This window comes from Microtus ochrogaster, unplaced genomic scaffold (genome assembly GCF_000317375.1).
Source record: "Microtus ochrogaster isolate Prairie Vole_2 unplaced genomic scaffold, MicOch1.0 UNK11, whole genome shotgun sequence".
Classification (NCBI taxonomy): Eukaryota; Metazoa; Chordata; class Mammalia; order Rodentia; family Cricetidae; genus Microtus; species Microtus ochrogaster.
In genome coordinates, this window is record NW_004949109.1 from 8,308,854 (window position 1) to 8,314,185 (window position 5,332).

General features: G+C 40.5%; 1 protein-coding gene across 1 annotated transcript in view; it reads right to left on the reverse strand.

The window, feature by feature from the left end:
* The window catches only part of Mpp6 (membrane palmitoylated protein 6), a 100,898-nt gene extending 95,737 nt beyond the window's left edge, over positions 1 to 5,161 (reverse strand). The window contains exon 1 of the mRNA XM_013353560.2: positions 5,045 to 5,161. The gene's annotated coding sequence lies outside the window, so the exon portion shown is untranslated. The remainder of the gene's footprint in view (positions 1 to 5,044) is intronic.
* Between the last annotated feature and the right edge of the window lie 171 nt (positions 5,162 to 5,332).

A 5,332-nucleotide genomic window follows, 5' to 3' on the forward strand; every position in this document is an offset into this window, starting at 1 on the left:
TAAAATAAAAGAGCTAGTTCCAGGACAGCCACCAAAGCTATAGAGAAACCCTGTCTCGAAAAAAAAAAAAAAAATCTGGAAAGATTTTAAAATCTGATGTTAAGCTTGCAATTAGTAAATGACATCATGTATAAAGAGCATTTAGCACAGTTCTTGAACTCTGTAAGCAAGTGGGTGGGGGACATTCAAGGCTCCTAAGAATAAAAACACATAAACCAGTTACACAAGTTATATGTTACAATTTGTCTTGAATGAAAGAAAAAATGTGGATGAGGTCAAGGACCGTTTCTTGAGGAAGGAAAGCCTGGAATCTTATTATCAGAGATTTAGACAGCAAAAGAGGGAAGAAATGGTTGTGAGCAGAGAAATCAGTGAGACGCGTGCAGTACAGTACAGACCTGGCTAATGTGGTGGAGGACAAACCAAGTGCTAAAGTCATGTACATAACACAGAACACACTCTCACACCACACAAAACCTCTGTTAAATGACTTGTTAAATATTCCACAGGATGTATTAATTAATACTCAAGCTGTGACTCTTAGGGGCTTTTGCCAATACATACATACTAAAGTTAAAAATCCTTTACTATAGGGAACTGCAAAGGCCAGGTGCTTACACAAAGAACACAGTGTACCAGTCACTCTACAGCAAAAGGACTTACTAAACAAAACCTCATACACCAAATGTCCTTAAACACTTAATTAAATCTACTTAGCATTTCCCAAGATGAAGGCCCTCTGAAATCTACCAGTCTCTAAAACCTCTCATTGTCCCTTTTCTTTCCCTAAGCACAGGGCCCACCCAGAGTCAGTCATGCTACTCACAGTCTCACAAACTTCCTAAGTATTTCACACATCTGCAGCTGTCCATCCCACCTTTCAATAACATCTACAGAACAAAGGAACCACAAAAACCACCAGTTCACACAATATAATTAACATAAACTTTTTTTGAAACTTTGGGCTTACTTGTTTTTCTGTTGTTGTTTTTTTGTTTTTTGAGTCATGGTTTCTCACTAAGCAGCCAGTCCTCCCTGACTGGCCTTGAACTCAGAGATCCACATCTATTACCGCCCCCCCCCCACTGCCTCTCTAGTGCTGGGATTAAAGGTGCTCACTTGTTTTACAAACATCTTAAATACATTTTCAAGTGACACTAAGTTTACAAGATTTCTTCCAAAGGCACCAAATTACTTCTGTTTTTATATAAAGGTAATAAACTTAGCTCCACTCAAGTCTTCCAGGTCTCAGGATAAAGATGAGACAGCACTTACTAGTGACCACCCTTTTTTTGAAGTGTGGAAGGAAAGAGAAACCCAGTTTGCTGAGCTTCCTGAGTGGACGCAGAGAGCAGCAATGCAAGTTCGAGCTCAGATAAGGAAGCTGCATGTTAGCTCTGTAATTCCCATAAGCTTCTGCGTGCACTGATGCACATTTCCAGCTTTCTTAAATTTATTCTTCAGCATGCATCTTAACGATGTTCAGAATTTCTGCTAGATCTAATTTTATTAATTTATACTTCCATAACAATGTGAGAAAACTTGCTAAGTTCCAAAGAACTTCTTTGGTCTGTGAATCTACTAGATAAAAACGGTACATAATAAGATGGTTTTCCCCTTAGGTTTGATTTAGTTTTTAAGTAGGGTCTCAACTGTATAGCTTTGGCTGCCTCAGCTTCCTGTCAGTGCTAAATTTACAGACACGTGCTACCATACCCAATATTCAGTCTTAGTTTATGTTTGTATTCTGTATGAAGTTGAAAGTCTTAACATATGCACAATATAATTTGAATATCTGTTTTGAGACTGTCCACGCCCTCTGCCTACTTGGGGTTAATCTCTTGCGTAGTGGTTAGTAAGTACTCTTTACAGATTTAGGAAGTTAATCTTTTGTTAATAGAATTTGCAGCTATTTCTCCAGTGTCGTCATTATCATCATTTCATGCCATGCTGACTCTTCTACACATATATCCTTAAACTGTAACGCCCTCTCATTCCTTTGTATATCCCTAAAAGAATGTTTTTTTAGATCTTTAGAAATGAAGATCAAACTGAAAAGATAAAACTGCTTCAGGAATGACTGAGCACAGATCTTATCATGGGGTGCCTGCTGGGTTACACATGGTTACAATGTACAACCAAGTTCTGATTACAACTAGTCTGTCAAACAGGGAATAACTCAGTACTGGCTGCTGTCTCCAGTTGCCTGCGCAGGTACTATAAAAATACAGAAGCTGCTGGTGGATATATTTTCTACTAGGAGGAACAGAAAGTGCTCTTCTATATAGCCAGCAAAGAGCAAGCCACACGTAGTTCTAGAAACAAGGGGTTTGGTAAGAAACCTATCCAGAAACAAGGAGTGTAAAAGAAGATCATAAAAGCTAACTTCTCTCTAACCTGTTAAAAATGAATTTTATTTTATTTCCTGAGCTCACTTTCTAAAATGGCAACAACAAAGTTAAATATTATCAGAAAAGAGAATGCAGAAATCTGGCTTTATTACACTGGGTAAGAATAATCATAACTCCCCAGGACTCTGCCAGAAGACTGTCTTTCCTTCTGTAGGGAAATGAATGTAAATTTAACTACAAGGGATGTTTTGATACCTCCTCCTCTAAAAGCATTCAAAAGGAGACCGATCTGCTTTAAAAGGTTTGGAATTAGTATACTTCAAACAGGAGTGATGATCTCTCCAGATCCTTCAAAACAACTAATATCTGTGTACATTAAACAAGTAATTAAACCTACACTACTTCTAAGATTAATGCTGGTAAAATCTGATCTCTGAAAGCTAGAATGCATTCATGAATCTTTATGTTTCACGGTTATTTAGTTAGCCCATTTAACAGTAGTTCAAAAAGTACACTGTTAATAACAGTCTGTAAGGAGAAGTACTTTGTGAGTGGAGTGTGGGTTAAAGAAAAAGTCATTACACACTGAGATCAAGGTTCTGAATGCATCCTCCTCAGCACACTCTCTGGCAGCTTGGCAATATGCCCAGGGTGATTAGCAGCCAGTGCAAGCAGAGAAGGGATCCCGTTGAGAGGAACTGCAAAGGCTCCCCCAAGCGGTCACACACAAATTACAGTGAAGCATGGGGCAATCACTGCCACTGCTTTTGAAGTTAAAACTCAAAATACTCTAAGCAAAACTGATGCCTACAATTAGAGAGAAATGTAATCAAATACTAGTAGAGAGATCTTCTTCCATGCTTTAAGATGCGATGTTTATGAACAGAGAATTACTTTTGGAAGAAAACCTAACAGTAAAATAAAACTACAATGATTTTCTCTATAATTTTCTAGGCATGATGATAGTATTTCAAATAGTTGATTACTTTTCAAGTCTGTTCAGCCTTCCCTAAATATCAGCATATCCTTTGTGAGTAACTACTATTTACTTGAAGGCAAGTTCTGGTACAAATGTAGTTATGTATCAAATGAAATACACTGAAAAGGGAATTTACCAGTGTTACTATAAACCTAACTTAGAATTTACAGAAGTTCCTTTAAGCCGCCAGTCATCTGCACTGACTATAAATAACATAAAAATACAAATGGGTCTTCCTACCCCTCTCAGACTCTATTTTCTGGGTGTTTTAATCACCGAGTCTCCGACTAACATGAGTACTATACTGTTTGCGACTCTCTCAGCAATGATTTGTTAATGCTACCCACTTTTGATAAAGCTCAGATGTCCAAAATGTGCAAAGCATTTAATTAAAACATCTGTTGTCTTCTGCTAATCATCCATTACTCTGTGGTATGGCAAATATTCACACAGGTAAGACGATTTTAAAACTTTATAAAACAGCTACCCTGAGTCTCATGATTGTCTTTCTCCTTTTTTGATTTCAATCTCAAGCTACAAGTGAAGGAGAGTGAAAGCAGCCTGGGTATTCTAACACAATTTCAGCATGAAATGAGCATCAGAAAAAAAGGGAACTGCTCCCTCAAATACTTAAGAAAATTATAAAAATCCAACATTTTTCTGGAAGAGAAAAACAGGATTCTGTTTTATATGGCGCTATCAAACTTAACTCCAACAGCTTGATATTTTTACCTAGAAACTTTAAAAAAAATGAAAATTTCAATATTCTAAGGTAGAAATGGAACTCACTGACAAAATTTACAAAAGACACACACACCCTCCTACTTAGCCTGTAGTCTCCATAGGACAAACAGAGCAATTCCAAGTGATACCATTTGTGCATTATGTAACCCTAATTTAGAATAAAAGAAACATGAGCCTTAAAAAGCAATACATTTAAATATATGAAGGCTTTAAGATATAAACGACCTCAAAAATCAAATAACCCCCAAAGTTACTGAGGTGTAGAGTAGTAAGGCCTCTGAACACAAAACTATAACCAGGCCTAGCAGTTTATCATAACTGCACAGCCTAATTCTGGTGCCTTGTTTGACCAGTGTACCAAAACTATCTCAGCCTCGGTAACGGTGTACTACCTCACCAACACAGGAGACATTTGTAAGTCGTGCCCCCCCCCCACCTCCGGCAAAAGAAGATGATCTGAAAGACTACACTGGAAGAAATCGCTGCTAAATCATACTCCAAGAGAAGAGCCATTTAACGCATCCCGAATACTGTCAGCTATATTACAAGGAACCCATTCAGGAAGGCTAAAGTAAAATTCCAAGAATTCCCAGGGGCGTAGGAAAAAAGTAGAAGCATGGCTAGTTTGACCTTAACCGGCTGCTTTTTGAGTAATGCGGAGAATTTTCTAAGCCTCTCACCGACAGCCTTCGAGGCTCTTCCTCACCGTCTCCCTCCTCCCCAACTACAGAAATGCCCGCCCTAGAAGAGGGGAGTTGAATGACTGCTATCTCGGGCTGCGATCCTAGGAACTGGTAGCTGGAAAATAAAGTCCCGACAAAGTGTCAAAAAAAAAAAAGTACCCCCGCAAGAATAATAACAAAATCCACCCCAACCAATCCACAAGCTGTCACCGCGCTGTCGGATCTGTCATCTACGCCCCCCCAGGTCCGCTGCCCGGCCGGCACAGAAGGGAGGAAAAGGCAGGCACCTTTTCTGCTTCCAGACAAATGTGCCCAGGCTCCGGGAGCACGCGCTGAGCGGCGACCGCCCCCGCAGAGGCGTGTGCTCGCCCACGGCCACTTTGGCCAAACAACTGGAAACCTCGTGGCTCAGAAGTGGCAGCGGGAGTTGCAACAAGCCGCCTCCCCTGGAATCTCCGGGCCCCCAAAGGTGTCAGTCAGAACCAACCGCCCGCCCCGGTCCACGCTGAAGCGCCAGCGCCGCAGAGGGAGGCGGCCGGCCCCGCCCGGAAGGGGCGGCCCGCGGGGGCGCGTGG